Source organism: Ursus maritimus, unplaced genomic scaffold (assembly GCF_017311325.1).
Source record: "Ursus maritimus isolate PB19 unplaced genomic scaffold, ASM1731132v1 scaffold_11, whole genome shotgun sequence".
Lineage (NCBI taxonomy): Eukaryota > Metazoa > Chordata > Mammalia > Carnivora > Ursidae > Ursus > Ursus maritimus.
Genome location: NW_024423453.1, coordinates 46,201,712 through 46,221,921, shown reverse-complemented (window position 1 = coordinate 46,221,921; position 20,210 = coordinate 46,201,712). Strand labels below are relative to the sequence as shown.

The 20,210-nt window shown below is 35.5% G+C and overlaps 1 pseudogene; it reads right to left on the bottom strand.

Moving 5' to 3' along the window:
* The window catches only part of LOC103658105, a 51,797-nt pseudogene extending 32,650 nt beyond the window's left edge, over positions 1–19,147 (bottom strand).
* Between the last annotated feature and the right edge of the window lie 1,063 nt (positions 19,148–20,210).

Genomic DNA, 20,210 nt, shown 5'->3' with positions numbered 1-20,210 from the left:
AATGGGTCTCACCTCAGATCAATCAAATCAGTGATTCTCGAAGTGTGTGATGCTGTTGACCAGCACATCAGCATCTCCCACCTGGGAACTTGCTAGAAATGCAAAATCTTGTCCCCTCCCTGCACCTACTGAATCAGAAGGTGTGGGTAGAGACCAGCAAGCTGTTGAACAAGCACGCCAACTGATTCTGGTACATGTTCAAGTTTGAGAACAAAACCACTGTTTTAGCAAACATCAGAGTCAACTAGAGAGTGAATTAAAATACAGGTTGCTGGGCCCTGCCTTCAGAGCTTCTGAGTCAGTAGGTCTGGGGTGGGCCTACAAATTTATATACCAAACAAGTGCCCACATAATGCTCATGCTACTGGTCAAATTTTGAGAACCACTGCTCTAGGGCTGGGGTCAAGAAACATTTTCTGTCATGACAAGATGGCAAATATTTTAGGCTTTGTGTGTCACATGGTTTCATGACAACTCCTCAACTCTGCCATTGTAGTGGGGAAAGCAGCCATGGACAGCATATAAACAAATGAGTTCTCCGGCACTGGGCTGGGTTTGGCCCAATGGGCTATTGTGTGCCAGCTCTTTGGCCTAATGGACTATAGTGAGTTCTAGAGGCTGGGACCCAGGTATTTTCTCAGATGGTGGTTCTGAACCTTGTATGTACTGTATTAAAATCACTGGATAAGATTTTAAATATTCTCAATTCTCCAGACCATAATCAGTATCTCTGAAGATAGGGTCCAGGCATTAGCGTTTTTAAAGCTCCAAGTTATTTCTGGTACGCAGCCAGGTTTGGGAATTATTGGTTTGAAACCTTGGCTAATCCTCTGATTTCTGATTCTGGCTTGTTCTTGACCAGATTCCCTGGAATCTCTCTGATCCTTGACTTGTTGTTGACCCTGACCCCCGTTGACCCTGACCCCCCCTAGGGAATGTTAAGCAACTATAAACCATGTTAGGCAGGCGGATTCTAAAAAGACCTGGAAACAACATGAAGCATGTAACCTTGAACCTTTAAAATGAGCTTAATTGGCAAATAATATGTAGTTCATCAACAAAGAAATAAATCATGAAGGAATGAGTTTTGGTGGCTTGGAGACTGTCCAGCTGATCCCTATTATCTCAGGGTTGAATTACTGTGGGTCAGTTTTCCAAAGGCTGATCTCACTTCTTAAAAGTATATCAAATAGTTGGGAACCAAAGGAAACTAAAGTAGTTTTTGGAGAGTCAAAAATGATTGGAACAATGAAGACACAGGACACTGTATACTTCTAGTTATCATGATTCCTTTGGTAAATCAGTCTGTTATCTTCTATTTGGAGAAAAGGATAGGGTGTGCCTGTGCACGCACATGCACACGCGCAAATGTGCACATGTGAATCTTTGTGGTTTATAATTGAGAGGCAAGAATGCCTGGAAACTTTGATGGCAGGTGTTTTCTCTTACCTGCATGCTTGGTGCTAGCACTCACTTAACAGGTCGATTAGAGGTATGGATGCTACAAAGTGTGGATTTCCTCATGAGATTCTGCAGGCTCCTGAGATTTAGTGAGGTTCCTCCAAAAGGAAGGTGTCTCTCTGTGTCTGTGTGTGCGGGTGGCGTAACACGGGTCCAGTGCTCTTCAACAGAGCTTTCTGTGTTGATGGAAACTTACTATATATGCACCACCTGGTGCGGAAGTTACTGGCTACAACTGGCTCATGAACACTTGAAATGTGGCTGGTGTGAGTAAAGAATTAATTTTTAAATTAAATTAAATTATTTTTATAGCTACATATAAGAAGTGACTACAGTATTGGCCACTATGGCTTTCATCAATTAGAGCACGAATCTTTTTTTTTTTTTTTGAAGATTTTAATTATTTATTTAACAGAGAGAGAGAGAGCCAGCGAGAGAGGGAACACAAGCAGGGGGAGTGGAAGAGGAAGAAGCAGGCTCCCAGTGGAGGAGCCCGATGTGGGGCTCGATCCCAGAACACCGGGATCACGCCCTGAGCCGAAGGCAGATGGCTGAGCCACCCAGGCGCCCCTAGAGCACGAATTTTGGTATATGACCTTCACATTACTCCTACTTAAAAAGAGCCCCTCAGGCTGAACATCAATAGAGGTGGGTGTGGAATTCAATGCATCTATGACTGGGATGGGGAGAGCACGTGCCCTTGGCAGAGTTATGCCTATCTCATTTTAGTGCCAATTGTAAAAAAGTAGGAATAACTACGGTGCCTGACCAGTCACATGATGATTAGGTAGGAAAAAGGTAACAAACACCATTCTGGGATGTACTAGTTACTTTTTTTGAGGATAGCTAGTTGGTGATATCCGACAGATTGGAAATCTCAGAGGTGAGAAAAAACTGTGTGTGCAGATGCAAGGACCCCACAATAAGCTTCAGTTTATTGAACCCAGAGTTTCTCAAACTGACTCCAGAACTCATGTCTGCATGTGCATGTGTACTATCTATTAGCAACCACAGAGCTGGTGCTCCGTGCAGCACACTTTGAGGAAGAATGCTCTATAAAATAGCTGGTTGCTGTTCCTGCTATAAATCGTATTTCCAATCATTCCGTTCATGGATTTTTCTGTTCCTCCGTTTTTGCCTTCTGCCTTCTTATGTAGCTGGGTCTATGTCGAGAGCATCCTAGGGCCTTGACGAGAGGGATTGTGCCATAAGGATCAGAGCCATGGCTCATGCCACTGGCTTGTGACTTCAGTAGCAGTTTGAGCCCCATCTAATATATTCCACTTGGTGATGGTCGGCCGCTGGGCAACTGAGTTATATTGCTCAGTGGGTCAAATAGCATTTGGTTCATGATGGGCCTCTCAGGTAACTTGGTGTCTTAATAGCGGTTTGCTTTTGAAGTTTGAGGATTTCTAATGATAATTCATTTCACTTGAAAACCTAAATGGAAAAAGAGCAAGTGATGCCTTTTGAATGTACCATGCCAAAAATGCCTGGGAAGTCAATTTCTCTAGTTCGTAATCATTTTATTATTTCACAGCATACTTAACTAAATGGAGAATAGTTTCTCATATCTAGCTTTTCTATTAATATCCACCATACCTTCCTATTAGTCTGTGCACTTAGTTTATCTTCATACATGCAGAGTGGTCTCTTTTTCACAGTTGCTCAGCCAAGCAAGATAGGGGACTATAATTATAGAGAAATGTAACCTTTTTAGCATTGAAACATTCCTTGCATAATTTTTTTTTGTTCAGAAAATAGATAACAACTGCAAAGTAAGCCATATTTACTTTCACCTTTGCCAAATTATTTATCAAATTTCAAAGGCCACGCTGGCCTAAAGAAATGTGAAAATGAGCTTAATTTCTTGTTAAAACATTTTGGCTTATGCCTAAAATAAACATATACAATTTATTGAATTGGATAATATATTAGTACAAGTAAAATATGTTTTTTTAAAGCTAAGATTATGGCTGAATACTTATGTATTTTTATATCTCATCATACTTATTGCCTGGACTCCCAGAACAGATTGGGCAATTGTTTTTACTTATTTTTCACTTTTTTACTGAGCACCGGTATCTCAAACAAAGGACTTCCTTGGAGGGGCCAGCAGTAACAGAGTTCCAAATAGTATATTTGGATATGTATATGTGTATACGTGCAGATTATCCAGTTGTCTTTATTCTCCCAACTTTATTTATTTTGTTTCTTACATGTTAAGATGTTAACGTAATAGGTCAAAATTCATGCTTACTTGTCTTAAGAATCATAAAAGATTTTGGATCACCTTATTACTAGAGCTCTTGGTTTTGTTTACCACCAATGTCGAACTTGGACACATTGTGTTATTTAGAATATTTCTGAAAAGTTAATCTAAATATACCATGTGTGTTGTATTTTATGGGAATTGGAATCATTTAAATTGATAAACAAATAACATAAAATAATAATGAAATCTTTTTTTAATGTGAAACAATGTGTGTTATCCATAGCACATAAAAAACAAAGGATAATTTCTAGGTTCATCCGGCAAATAATGATACCCTATGTAGAAAACCCAAAAGACTCCACCAAAAGATTGCTAGAACTGATACGTGAATTCGGCAAAGTCACGGGATATAAAATCAATGTGCAGAAATTGGTTGCATTTCTATTCACCAATAATGAAGCAGCAAAAAGAGAACTCAAGGAATAGGTTCCATTTGCAATTGTACCAAAACCCGTAAGATACCTAGGAATAAAACTAACCAAAGAGGTAAAAGATCTGTATGCTGAAAACTATAGAACACTTATGAAAGAAATCGAAGAAGACACAGAGAAATGGAAAAACATTCCATGCGCATGGATTGGAAGAACAAATATTGTTAAAATGTTTATATTACCCAAAGTCATATTCACATTCAAGGCAATTGCAAGGTTGCTGTGGCAAACTGTGTTTACACCTACTGCCACATAGTGGCGCCACTTCAGCTGATAGAAATGGCCATCACTCCTGCAGCATCCTGGGAACCCAGCTATTACTGCTTATGGAAATTGGGCCTTTTTCTGGGGGAATGTGGTGACTGCTACACTGTTATTTTGTCATTCACTATTATGATGATTTAAAATATTTTTAGATCCCATAAAAAGGCATCCGAATATTATTTAAGGGATGGTACATCTTTTAGTGATGAAAAACAAGCTTTAAAATCAGTAATTTTGGGATGGAAGTTAGAGGTGATGAAATGTGATGAAAAATGTCTCGTAATTGTCATTTTGGGTTATACATATTTTTGGAGAACTCTACAAAATATCAGAGATAATATTGCAAAAATTAAAATGAGACATTAAAGCAAAAAATGCATATTTGTGGTAAATTATTCATTCTAGGCAGGCATTTCCCATCACATACTCAACTTGGGTAAATGAGGCTTGAATTATCAAGGTTTTGAAATATGCTGTGTTCAGCAACTCAGTGCTTGTGCAAAATGCTACTTTTCCAATACCAGAAGAGCTTCCTATTTTTATTTAAGACTAAGGAAGTTTCCTTAAAGGTGGAGATTGGAGGATAGGAATGAGGAGGAAAGACAATGGTTTGAGCAAACCCATTCTAATATCCTCCTGCCTTCACAATTGTCCTGTTTATTTTTCCATTTCTAATATTTGCTCTGATAAAAAAAATTGATTCAGGAAATAGGTCCATGGACAAGAAGAAGAGAGAGCAACTGAAGACAGCAAATAAGAAATCTACCAACCCTGAGTGCTGTTGCAACAGAAAAATAAATATAGAACCAAAAAGACCTAATATGATTGATTTCTCTGCATTCTCTCTCATCTTTTTAACTTTTCATTCTAAGTCCTACTTAGTCTATTATCGTACCTCTTCTACCAGCTGAGTCCCCATATAGCAAGATTTTAAATATTGAGTCCCCTAAATATGTTACTATTGCCATGTTTCTTCATGGATATTTAAGCTATCAAAGATGGTAAGCATTTTTACCCACAATATATTTTAGATCATATTCATTAGGGGCTGACACCCAGTTCCTGTCTGACTACTATAGCACTTGCAAAATATATCCATAAGGGCCATTCATAAATTTCTGGAGATGAGTAATAAACATGAAAATTTTATTTCTTGGATTAATAATATACCCTATGAATGATGAGGAATTGTTGACATAAATTATGGCTTACATATTGGATACCCTTGGAGAGATGACTTAATTGGATTGTGTGTAGCACCAGGGTTTCTTTGAAAAATTTCCTATAAACACCTCTCATTGTGTATTAGTACATTGCTTAGTTTGGATTTCCCCCAAGAGACAAACCTTTGGGAGAATTCAAACTAATGAAGTGGAAAAGAGGAAAAGGGAAGGAAGAAAAGCCAGAAAAAAAAAAAGGGCATGTATTAGTGAGCAGGATATTGCTGTGTGCAACTAGGGTTGTACAATTGTGTGGGGAGATTTGAGAAATGATGTGGAACACTCCAGTCCCTCTGGAGGGCAGGAGGGTTGGGGCATTTATCCACCAGCTCTCATCCTCTATTGTTTCAAGATGGCCTCATGGTCTTAATTCTTCCGCCCTCCAATACCTCCTGGTCCTATAGGGTTGAAAACAACCTCAAGCATAGAAGGGAAACACACCCTTGACATGGGAAGTTAGCTTGCCAGGTGCTTTGTACTTCAGTTTCAGGTGCACTCAGGTGGGCAGAGGGACAGAGGAGAAGCATCAACATCGCTTGCTGCAGGCATAATGCTAATATTGAGTGAATAAAAAATATTAAAACCTCCATGATAAGTGGAGTTTGTTCATACACACACTACTAGAAGTAGTCTCATCCATTTTGCTTCCATAGATTTTCTTTTAGACTTGATTGCTCTCCTTGCCAGCTCTGCCCCAAGTGCACATAATGATTTCCCAAGGCATTTCTCAATATTTTTAAAGCGCTTCAGACTTAGAATTTCTCTTCAGGGAATTTCCAAAATATATGCAGCATCAGGTCCTAAAAATATAAAAAAGCAAGAGTTATTACTACAATGACAATAGAGTGAATTTGTAAAGAATCTTGAAAAGGTAGGTGACAAAGTCAATTTTATGAAGCCAACAATTCCTTTAGACATGCATGTACTATACAAAATAAAATCTTTCAGAATGTATTTATTTTTAACATTTGCATTACTAAAGTTTGGTTTAATCTTTATTTAATGTATTATGTCCCAATTTGATGAATCAAAATGTGCATTGTTAAGGAAGGAGCAGAATATGGAAGTGAATGGAAAATTGCTATCTTTATTATCTTAATGCAATACCATCTCGATACAGCAAAGACTCTTCTGGAGTCTGATTTGTTTAACAGAAAGGTAACCTTTGTGGAATGGGTTGGCTACTAAATATTTGGAATTATTTATTATGGATAACACAAATCAACCTTCTGCATTTTGTTTTGTTTTTATGTTCCTTTCCATTGAAATGGGAAAAAAGTGCACTCTTGATTATCTTCTCTGACGTAAGGAATAATTAGTGAAGATAGTCAAAAGATTTCCTCTCACATTTGTTACGTCTGTAAAGTAGGAAGCTAAAAGTACTTGTAACACAGAGAGCCTAGGCCTCTCTCTTCCCACAGTGCACTACTGCTGAAGCTGTTACTTGGCCAAACTGTCTGGTTTTTCCAATACTATTCACGTTTATTATATAAGTAGTATATGTGAACAGTAATATATGATGTATATAATTAAGTATGTATCAATTGCCAGATTAAATTACTTAAACTAGTTTATATCATGTTATCACCAGATTTAAGAAGATGAATAATATATCAAGACTAAACTTTGCCAAGCTCTCCATGATCTGTATGATTTTATCTTGCCCATCCAATATTAACCACCACTGTTACCGAATCTATGTGCTATATAAAGTTCTGGCCATTGTCTTTTCAGACTTTTCACATAAAAGGCTCATGCCTTCCTTTTGATTTCTATCATTGTGCTTCTAAAATCTAAAGGGAGAATTTTCTTCTTTTCCCTTAAATGTCAACATTTCATTGACAACTTCTCGTAGCAGGCCACACAGATTTTTCCTCCTTTAACTCCCTTCTTGTTTATTGTGAACTGTGTATATACTACAAGAAGTATCTTGTACTTTTCCTCTTCGCTAATAGTTAAAATAAAAATAAATCAGAACAATTATCTTGACTCATAATGCACATGACAATTACTTGGGAAACTTGTTGAAAATGCAGATTCTTGGCTCCCTTCAGATAATTCAGATAATTCATTGACCACTCTCTGAGAAATATTGTTTTAGTTTCTTCTACATGTAAAACTGCAATTTACTCATTCTTTACAGGCTACATAAAATATTACATTATCTTCCTATTCTCCTTGAGTTGATTAGTTGATAAATTCCTATCTTGAGCACTGCTGGGCCAATAGTTAAGCCTTGACACTGAGGTGGTTTTAGAATGTCATAGACATTGATAAGGAGTGAAAACTGCTAGTTACCAGATAAATTAGATGTCACTTTGTATTATAGACAGCGGTGTCATTTGAGTTAACAGTATTCACTTGCCAAGTAGATTTCAACAGATTTGTTGATAGGTTTCATATTTTCCTGTAATATGTTATCACTATCTCTAGATGACAGTTAAGTTTTCCAGTCCTAGATGGGAGTAAATGCTTCTGAGGCAAGACGGTGCCCATCTTGTTGGCCCATGATTCTATTTCATAAAAATAGTCCTCCAGTGGGATAGCCATAAGTAGTTTTGAAGGAAAACAATAAAATTTAAGAGTGAATCTTTAAAATTCAAAGAGCAGGAAGATAGAATAAAACCTTTTTTTAATAAAATCAGGCTTATTTTCTACTTAATAGAGTCCAAGTAAACCTTCAATAAGCAAGTAAGCCTACCAGCTTCTTCTTGTCTATTTGTTTCTTATCTCTATTATAAAAACTTGGTTAAAATATACTACAGTGTATTTCTTTAAAATAGCCATTTCAGATGATCTGTTCTTCAGGTTTATCTATACACTTCATGTCAGCAAGTCATGAAAGGCATACACCATCCTATAGTCTTTTTTCTTCCATCTTAGTCTCAATTCAGAATTCATAGCTTAAGGTTTTCATGCTAAAATTAAAAAAAAAACTGATATAAAATTTTCCAATTTCCTCTGTTCTTTGCTAGTAAAAGGTCTCATTGCCTAATGACTCATTTGTTTTTTCCCATTTCTTTTTTAATATGTCCTACAGATTACATTGTTATCCCTAACTAAGGCATTTAAAATTTAACTTCTAAAGATATATCATTTCTATCCAAATGAGAGAAAGGAATCAGTGATCCCACTTCAAGATGGAATTTATTTTAAGGAAAGCAAAGCATTACGTTGGAATCACTTAAAATATGAGTAAACCTGCTACACATACAATTTTGGAAAGAAGAAAAGGAAACAAAGATTTATATTTGTTTTAGGTATTGAATGCATATGTGGGAGAAATATGTTTGGTTCTAAGCTTCATAAATATTGGGGTATTGTGAATAGGACAGTCTGATAATAAATAGTAATTGAGCCATTTATTCCTGATATAGGAACTATATGGGGGTAGAAGAAAAGGAACTGGTGAGAATGTAGTTCTTAGTGTCAGAATGCACAAAAGGAAAATAAAGAATAAGATGGGTATAAAGAAAGGCTAACTATACAAGCCCCTCCAGGAAAGAGAAGTCAAGATGAGAAATGGAACAAGATCAAAAGGGAATTATAAACATAAGCCTATTTAGCAAGTATACCAGAGATCAAAGGAATATTGATTCAAGAATTAGCCAAGATTGTCTAAGCAGATGTTATTTAATCAGTAAGAAATTGTATAAAATTCTAAATGGCATTATTGTTAACATGTATTGATAGTTGGAATGATTTTAGCACATCTAGCACATGATTATTGTACATTGTATGCCTTTATTAAAAGTTAAGAATAATGCTTGATTTCTCTCATTATAGGTTTATTTCAGTTCAGTTCAACAAAAGATGACAGAATTACTTTTGCGTCCCAGGTTCTGCAGTGGCATTAGAAATACAAAACATTTTTGAGAAAAATTAAGGAAGACCTGAATAAATGGAGAGATATACTATGTTCATGGATCACAGACTTGATGTTTTTAAGATGTCACTCCACCCTTCTTCCACAATGATCTTTAGGTTCAAGGCAATTTCAATCAAAATCCAAGAAGACATTTTTGTAGAATTGACATGCTAATTCTGAAATTTGTATTGAAATGCAAAAGACTAGAATAGGTCAATCATGTTGGAAAGAATAATAAACTTGGAAGACATACACTATTTGACTTCAGGACTTGTTATAAATATATCATAATCAAGACACTGTACTAATGGTGTAAAAATAGATGTATTATGGAACATAATAGAGAGTCCATAATTAGACTCACGTATATATAGTTGAATTTTGACAAAGGTGCCATGGCAATTTTGGTGTAGAAAAAATAGTTTTTTAAACAAATAGTGTTGGAACAATTAAATATCCACACGCTAATGAATGAAATTTGATTCATCTGTGGTACAAGATACAAAAATTAACTCTAAATGAGTTAGAAACCGAAATATAAAACTTTATCTATAAAATTTCTAGAAGAAAATTTTGTGATCTTGGATTTATTGGATGTGACATGAAAGATGGTAACCAAGGATTTCTTAGATATAACAAAAGTTCCATCCATAAAAGAACAAGTTGATAAGTTGTATGTAATCAAAAGTGAGACTTCTGCTCTCCAAAATACACCATTAATAGAATGAATATAAGCCAGACTAGGAAAAATATTTGTAATACACATATCTAATAAAGTATGTCTACCCAGACCATTAAACAATGTTCAACACAATAATAAGAAAACAAGCACTCCAAAAGAAATAGTCAAAAAATTTAATAGATATCGTCAAAGATTTATGGATGGCAAGTAAGCAAATGAAAAGATGCTCGCTATCATGTAAATTAAAACCACATTGAGATACCACTCTGTAGCCACTAGAATTGCTATAATTAAAGACTACTCATATCATTTGTTGGCAATGGTGGAACAATTAGGACTTTCATAAACTCCTGGTGGTACAACCACATAGGAGAATAGTTAGGCAATTTTTTAAAAAGTTAAACATACTCTTACCTTATAATCTGGCCATTCCACTGCTAGGTATTTATGTGAAAGTGATGAAAGCCTATGTTTATATGAATATTTGAACACAAACAGTCATAGCAGCTTTATTTGTAATGGCCAAAAACTGGAAACAGCTCAAATGTTCATCAACAGGTGAATGGATAAACAAGTTGTTGTATGTCTGTACAATAGAATAATACTTAGCAATAAAAAGAAAAGAACTACTGGTGCATGCAACAAATGGATGAATCTGGAGGTCATTATTATGAGTGAAAGAATCTAGACCAAAAAGATAAGGTATTTCATGATTCTATTTATATAAAATTTTAGTAAATACAAACTCATCTATGACAGAAAGTGGATCACTAGTTGTGTGAGGAGAGAGGAAAAGCCATTGGAGTGGAACAAGAGGGTTGGATTACCAATGGGGCACTAGGAATGAATGGGAGTGACATATTCTTTATGTTTATAGTGGTGATATTAAGACATATGAACTGTGAACTTTAAACACCTTAATAAAGCTGATCTAAAACAAAGAAAGAATATTGGAATTACCTTTGATGTAAATAAATATTTTGTTTCTCAGATTATAAATGGGTAAATTATAGTCCTATATTTTACTTAATAAAAAGCCTGTTAAAGAACCTCCCCCTCCCTTTTATGTAAATGTTAGTATAGTCAACAAACTGGATTTCTAAGAAAATATCTAGTTCTAGTTTTAAAACTCTTTACCCAGATATATGCTTTCACAAGGAAAGAAAAATCTTCCCTTTGCTTTTTGGAAAACAACAAGTGATTTCAGAGGGGAAATGAGCCTGGGTAGTGCTCTTATTCTGCGTGCTCACCAAAACTGGCCAAATCTGGCAGAAACAGTTCAAAGATGTTTTTGGTTATGACAATCAGAATCCAGCCAATATGTCGCTCTGACTGTTTTTGAGTCTTTGAGTAACTTAAAGAAATATAGACTGTTTAGTGAGATGACTCTAAAAGACTGTCTTATGAGAGCCTCGTGTCATGGGAACCTGGCCAAGTCCTAGTCCAATGCTGACTCAGAGAGAGAGAGGATTTCTCAAACATTTTAAAAGCTTTCAGAAAAAAAAAAAAGAAAGAAGAAAGAAAGAAAGAAAGAAGAAAGAAAGAAAAAAAGAAAGAAAGAAAGAAAGAAAGAAAGAAAGAAAGAAAGAAAGAAAGAAAGAAAGTCTTTCTCCCCACACCACACACCCAAACACAAACATCTGGGCTAGGAGTGGGGTGGGGAATACTTCTTAAAAGAGAACAGCAAAGCTAAGTCATAGTGCCATAATCAGGTTTACTGTCGCATCTTAAACTGCAGACCCCATATTATCCAGTTTTAACATAATGGAGCAAAGAGATTCTACAGACAAAAGACCTGGGGTGCCAGTAACTACACTCTAAAATAACTAGTGTGAAAAATTGAAGAAACAAAGGAAATCAAATGCAAAGATGTTTGGCATTCTGGTCACGGGGAAAGGAGCAAAGCTGCCCAAGTCTTAAGCTTACAGACGACTAACATCCCTAAATGTTAGCAGGATCCCTAAATAAATACAAATATAGCATCGTTCCATATTTGAACTAATCTGTTGTGGAAAATTTAAGCTGTTTTATCTCTTATTTACAGTCATAGTGAAATATTTTCCTTACTTTTAATGCCCTATGATATATGTTTGGATTGGCAGATTGCTGTTGTCATCATTGGGATGATGAAAACCATCCTTTAGTCTTCTGACAAATTATGATCTAGGGTGAGGTACATGAGAGTATGAATACCAGACAAGAGGCAAAGGGAAAAGACACAGAAAAGTGAGAAATTAATAACACAGAAATAATACATCAGAACAGCATTGGTCTGTGTGATAGGCTGACTAAGCAGGTGTTGAAAGCGTTTTGTGAAGGGTCCTCAAAAGAATAATCTGGTAATCTTGAAAGAAGCTATGTGAATTTCCCCATACATGTAAGTTTCATTTCATTTTTGAAATATCTTTTTTCTTAGTGTTATTATTATTTTGAACTACATGTAAGTTTCATTTCATTTTTGAAATATCTTTTTTCTTAGTGTTATTTTTATTTTGAACTACATGTGGTAAGACGTTGTCTTTCAAATGTTTATGTTCTCTAAAGTTTTTAAATTTTCTTGTTAGAAGCTTATCTTTGCAGGAGCTAATGGAATAGGAAAAGAGAAAAAAAATGGATTGAACCTAAAGTAATAAAGTTAAAGTTGTTCTGCAGGGACAATAGAAGAGGGTGGGGAAGAAAAAGTTTATGTGGTTGATGGAACTTAAAGCAATAATATTGATGGTGGTAGAAGCCATTGGGGATTTTGTCTCTGTAGTAGATAATGACCTCAGTATTTCCAGCACCATGAAGATCTTATGCTTGATTTAAATTTAATTAGTTGGACACTTTATTCATATTTTTATCAAATAGTGTATTTCCTTTAAAAAGGAATATGCATAATGAGCACAAAGAGAATGGAGTGAAAAGTTAATATTCCATTATTTCTAGACCGTCAGTTCCCAGGCCCTCAAACAGTAGAAGCTCTTTCTTCATGTAGCCTGGGAACTTTAACCTTTTAATGCTTGAATCTAAATATTTTGACTATTAGCATATTTTTCCTTGATTGTTTTCACAAAGAGTGTAAATCACATCATTGGTCATGGCGACCCTGCCTATGTGACATTTATGCACATTTTATTTTCTGTTTCATAGCAACAGGTGATGGAGGCAATAAAAATTAAGTTGGGTAAAATGTTTTATGTTGAACAACAACCCATTTTTATGTGGACTATATCCTGCCATGAATGTAAGCATTCTAGAATGACGTCTGTTTTCTTTCCCTTGAAACAAATTGAGAAAAACTATTTTCCAAGGTCTTCATCTGGCTTGAAGAATTGCATTTTTGCAGTTGTCTTTTCGTTAGTAGCATGCATGCAAAGTGAATAGTTTGTGTACTCCACACATATTTTTAATAGAACCCTTTGTGCCATGCCACTTCCCTGAAAATCATGACATTTTTAAGAAGAATTAAAACCTGAAGAATGTGTAAATCCATTGAAATTTTTATGCTCAATTAAACCAAATAATTACCAAGTTACCAATCCTCAGACTTCTTCCTTGGCTTCAAATACCATCCACACCCCGATGACTTTGAAAGTTATACTTTTGTTCTCAAACTTTCCAGAATCTCTTACATATAACTCTCTACACAACATCTCTGGTTAGAAATCCAATGAGCACTTAAAAACTTACATGCCCAGAAATGACTCTTAACTTTCCCCCTAAAATTTTCCCCATTTCTATTTGCAGCAACTTATCCATCCAGATGCTTAAATCATAAACCTTAGAATCAACCTTGAGTCTTTTTTCTTTTTCCTCATATCAAGAAGTTAACCCAGACACAAAACTGAGCCTTCAAGGTATATCTTGGGTCTGCCCACTTTTCACCACTTGTAGCACAGTGCTCTATTTGCTTCCCCCCACCCTGTCTTCCATTTGAATTCTTGCAATAGCTTAATGGGCTTCCCCACATCCACTCTTGATCTCACAGTCTGCACTTCATAGAGGGGCTCCAGTCATGCCCAATGCTCACAACCTCAAGACCTCCCATTCATCTCATATGGCTTCCAAGGTCCTATATGATCTGCCTTCTTGCAGCTTTGTGGCCTCATATGTATATCTCCTTGCTATTTCACTCCAGCTTCCTTGCTGTCTCTTGAACGTGCTCAGCATATTTCCATTAAGGACCATTTGTAATTGCTGTTTCAGCTGCCTGGAAAGTTCTCCTGCACATAGCTCTGTGGATTGCTGCCTCCCTTTAACATCTCTGCTTGAATGTCACTTTGTCACAGAGCCCTCTCTGAACACTCTATAAATGTTAACTTCTCCTCACTGTCCTTCTATCTCACACACACTGCTTGGTTTTCAACAGAACACCACCACCTGACATGATTTTAAATCTCTTTATCATCTGACTCTTCCTTCTAGGTTGTAAGATAACTGAGACCAAGCAGGGTCTTGCCTTTTTGTACTCACTAAAATTGCAAAATTTAAAAAGCCTGGAAATTCTAAGTGTTAGCAAGTATGTGAAAAAACTTACTCTTATACATAAGAATTCAAAATAGTACAGCCATTTTGCAATACATTTGGCAGTTCTTTATAAAGTTAAAGATACATTTGCCATATGACCCAAAAAACTCTCTCCTGGGTGTTTACTTAAGTGACATGGAAATATTTGTCTACACAAACATTTATATGTAAATGTTCATAGCAAATTTATTCATAGTATTCATCATAATAGCTCCAAATTAGAAACTACCCAATGTCTATTCATTGGTGACTGGATTAACAAATGGGATAATTTTATGTAATGGAGTACTACCCAAGAATAAAAAGGAACCAACTATTGATACACTTAACAACCTGCATGAATCTCAAAAATATTATGCTAAGTAAAAGAAGTCAGACACAGAAGACTACATATTCTGTGATGCCATTGATATATTTTGGGAAAGTCACCATGTAGTGACAGAAAGCAGACCAGTAGTTACAGGGTTTGGGGTAGTAGGAGGGGATTGACTATAAAGGGGCTCAAAGGAATGCTTTGCGATGATGGAAATTCATGGTATGTTCATTTACCACTGCAAAGCAGACATTAAGAAGGTATGGGGAGTAAGATAATAAGAAAGTATGCTCCCTTGATAGGTTATAATTTGTGTAGCAAATGATATTATAAAGTAAGTAACAGTAAGCTTTATATAAAATTTTTAACTCTCTGGTCATAAGAATTTTGTTACAATTAATAATTAACAATTGCTTTCACTGCTTACTGTCCAACTGTTCGTTATAGATATGGACTTTTGTATAGTGTAAAGAAATAAGAGGATCTAGATTCTTTGCACTTCAGTTTCGTGATGATCAGATAATAGCCTAATTACTTCAAAGAGTAAACACATAATTTTTCTTATGAATTATGAACTGAGGAATATACTCTCACACAATGTCCGTTCAATATTTTTGAGTTAAGTTTATGTCATTTGAATGTTCTAAATTTATACAGTATAAGTAATTTTAATTTAATGACATATAATTAAGAAAGGAAAGCATTCAAATATGTATTCAACAATCACAGTGGAATTAAGATTTTCCCTATCCGTAAACTTTATTTTAATTTTATTTAATTTATTCTGACAGACAGTTGGTTTCTCACAAAGGAGATGCAATAAAAATTTTTATTCTTTCCATCTTGAGCATATGGTTTTCATATTCAAAAGCAAATATTTACTGTATAATAATATAGAAAAGAAAGGAAATAAGAGATGGGAAAGCTTTGTCAAGCATAAGTACTTGCTTTGATAACTACTCTGTACTATACTAAATATGTTAGTTTGCCTAGTAAAAATACACTTAAACTTTTCCATCTAAATAATCACACATTATTTCTTAATTACTAAATCTGTAAGTGTACTCTTAAATTAAATACCCATAAAATTAAAAAAATATTAAAGGATGCCATAATAGAGGAAAGCACACTAATCCTAAGAGTACAGGAGAATGAAATTTCAGAAACTAAATGTGCTTGTAACCAGCACCAAACCCAAGAAACATTCAACTGCTGGTACCCAGAAATTCTCTCCAAACCCCTCTAAGTTACTATACCCCTCCAGAGAGAATTCACTTTTTTTTTAAAAAAGGATTTTATTTATTTGACAGAGAGACAGCCAGTGAGAGAGGGAACACAGCAGGGGGAGTGGGAGAGGAAGAAGCAGGCTCCTAGCAGAGGAGCCTGATGCGGGACTCGATCCCAGAACACCGGGCTCATGCCCTGAGCCAAAGGCAGACGCTTAACGACTGCGCCACCCAGATGCCCCGAGAATTCACTTTTCTGACTTGTTGTAGCATAGATTAGTTTTGCCTGACTTTGAACTTTACACAAAAAGAATACGCACTTGTTTTTTGTATAGGTTCTTTCATTCAATATGTTTTTAAGATTCATTTTTGTGTGCAGCTATTGTTTGCTCCTTCTCATTGTGTTTGTATCCACTATGGAAAAATAGCACAACTTATTCATTCTGCTAAAGTAGATTTTAGTTTCATTGCAATTACGAATAGCTCTACTAAGAACATTCTTGTCCATATCTTTTGGTGAACAGGTGCATGAAGTTCTGTTGGGTACATGTAAAATTGCTAGATAATAAGGTAGGTGTATGTTCAGTTTCAGTAAATACTGCCAACAGTTCTCAAAGTGATCGTATTAATTTATATTCTTACCAGCAGTGTATAGAAATTCTGGTTGATCCATAGCCTTATTAATCTTTGTTATTTTCTGACTCAAAAAATTCAGATATTCTAGGAGAAGGGCCTTTTGAATTATGGCTATAATATGTAATTTCCTATGTTTAATAAAGTTGAGCACGTATTTTATATGCTTATTGGCCATTTGGATATCTTTATTCATGAAATACATGTTCACATTTTTGTTCATTTTATTTTAGAATTTCTTTACTTATCTCCTTTTTCTAACATACTGGTTTTAGGAGTTCTGAATTTTTTTTGTTGTATATGGGTACTACAAATATTTCACTTTCCATAAAATGTTATGTATTAAAGAATTTTCAGAAAAATATCTCTTGTGTTAGAATACTACTCTATAGTTAAACAGCTCATTACTTAGCTCTTAGTTTAGCTCTGGTATTGCAGTACAAAAGAAGCTGAAAACAATATATAAACTAATGTGTGGCCAGAGTTGGCCTAGAGCTGGCCAGATTCAGCCAACAGGCCAAGGCAAGGTAGGAGAAAAAGAGGAGTAAGAGGGTAGATATAATCTAAAATATTTTAGTATTTTATTAACTGTAAATGGACCAAATGTTCTAATTAAAATNNTTTCCCTATTCTAGGGAAAACACACCGGAACTAAGATTGTCAGATTGTATTGAAAAGAAACTAACACGTAAAATACCTTAAATATAAGGCCCAGGAAAGTTGAAAGCAAAAGGATAAAAAGTCATTCTATGCAAACACCAACAAAAAGAAAGTTTGCAGAACTATACTAGCAACCGACAAAGTAGACTGTGGAGCAAAAATTATTACTAAAGATAATAACACTCCTAATTTTGTATGCATGATCTCCAAACATGTAAGACAAAACTGACAGAATCAAAAAAAGAAGCAGACAAAACTAAGGTCAGAGAAGAATTAAAATACCTGTATCACGAACTGACAGAACAGACAGAATCACTAGATATAAAAATTAAGAACAACATGCTTAACTTTATATGTGTGTGCATAAAACATACTGCTGAATCGTAACATTCAGCATCTGTATTATACATGTTCTATTCAAGTTCACATGGAGCATTCACCAAAATTACATAGATATATTTGGACTATAAAGGAAGTCACAACATCTTTTCCAAGTGTTAAATCAAAGTATGTTCCCTGATGATGGTGGAGTTAAGTTAGAAATGAATAACAAAAATAGAGTGAGAAAATCCCTAAATTATTAGAAAATAAGCAATACATTTCTTTTTTTTCTTTGGAAATTTCTTTTTTCCCATGATCCTTATTTCCATTTTCTGTTTAAGAACTCGTGAAAGAGAAATACCATATGGTCTAATAGTTCCACTACTGGTGATTTATGAAAATGAGAACATTAATTCAAAAAGATATATGCATACATGTTTATTTTAACATTATTTACAATAACCAAGCTATGGAAGCAATCTAAGTGTTCATAGATAGACAAATGAATAAGGAACATGTGGCATATATACACCACAGAATATTATGCAGGCATAAAAAGGATGAGATCTTGCCATTTTCAACAACATGATGAACTTACGCTAAATGAAGTAAGTTAGACTGAGAAAGACAAAATGCCATGTGTTTTCACTCATATGTGGACTCTAAAAAAAAAGAAGATAAAGGAATAAACAAAAAGCAGAATCAGAGAATAAACTGATGGTAGCCAAAGTGAAGGGGGGTGAGGGGATGGGCAAATGGGTGAGGGGGGGCAGGAAATTCAGACTTCCACTTATTGATGAATAAGCCATGGGGATAAAAGGTACAGTATAGGGAATGATATGTAATAGTATTGTATGCTGACAGGTGCTAGCTACATTTGTGGTGAGCATAGCATAATGTATAGACTTGTTGAATCACCAAGTTGTACACCTGAACTTAATGTAACATATCAACCATACTGCAATATAAAAAAAGATAAGTAAAAAAAACAATTTGTAAAAGAACAGCTCAAGACCACTCAGTGGTTGTTTCTACTCATTAGCTGTAGACCAGTCTTCAATGGCAGGCTGTGCTCCAGTAGTTAATGAGGAATTGCTAAGTAGGCATAGGGGGAATCCACAAGCCTTCAGACCAGCTGGTGAACTCGGGGTGTATAGAAGTAAATTTGGGAGCTGGAACAGTCTATTTACCTTGAAATTCCTCCATGATCACAGCCTTTCCAGCAGTAGCTTGCTCTTCCTTTTCAATCTGTTCAGGATCTCTGTGGAAGTAGAGATCAGGCATGGCCCTCTTGGGTATTCACTGGAGATGGTGCCACTCATGCAGAGAAATTCCCTGGCTATCTTCTACCACCTCAGGCCACTGAGTGCACTCCCTCAGTGCAGTGTCCACATATTGCAGATGAAAGTGTGTTACACAGAGCAATGTCACTCAGGTGAACACAAGACACCTTTCTGAAAGGCTGGTGATCAGCTCTGGGATCAGTAACCATTGGAAGGCTGCCTGAATCTTCTGGTTGGTGAAGTTTCCAGGAGTGAAGTAACCCAGTGATAGGGGTGGCTCCGGTGGCAGTAGCAAACTTCAACCCAGCTCACTGGCCAGTATTCCTGGAGAATGTGACACTGACATCAGCTGGGTTTTCAGTGACAACGATGGCATGAGCTGCCCACAGAAGCTTCTCCCAGGTTCTCTTCAGATTTATGATGTAGATGCCATCACTTCTCCTTTCATAGATGTACGTTCCATTTGGAAGTCAAAGTTGGTGGCACCTAAGTGGATTTCTGCTACAAGCAATTTGAGGACATCCTCCTTCTTCATTTGCAGGACATCAAGGTCCATCAAAGCTTCCCTTTCGGTTATGATGGAAACCCAGAACAATGTCATATGGACCCCTCTCTAGGGAGAGTGGAAAAAGCAGCAATATATTTCTAAATTATCCATGTGTCAAAGGTGAGATCACACTAAAAATTACAAAATATTCAAAAATAAAGGATAATAAAAATATGACATCAAAACATAGGATTCAGCTACAACAATGCTAAGAGGGGAATTTATAGTATTAAATGCATATATTGGAAGAAAAGAAAGTCTGAAATTTTATTATACAGTCATCAATATAAGTAGAGTAAAACGAGCAAATTGAATTCAAACAACATAGAAGAAAGGAAATATATTAAGAAAAGGAATACAAATTAATGAAATTGAGAACAAATGCCAGAGAAAATCAGTACTGCTAATATTGATAAATATCTAGGCAAAACTGACAAGAGAAAAAATAAGGGATAAAAACATCAACATAAAGATCCCACAGACATTAAAAAATTTTATCATGTACAATTTTATGCTA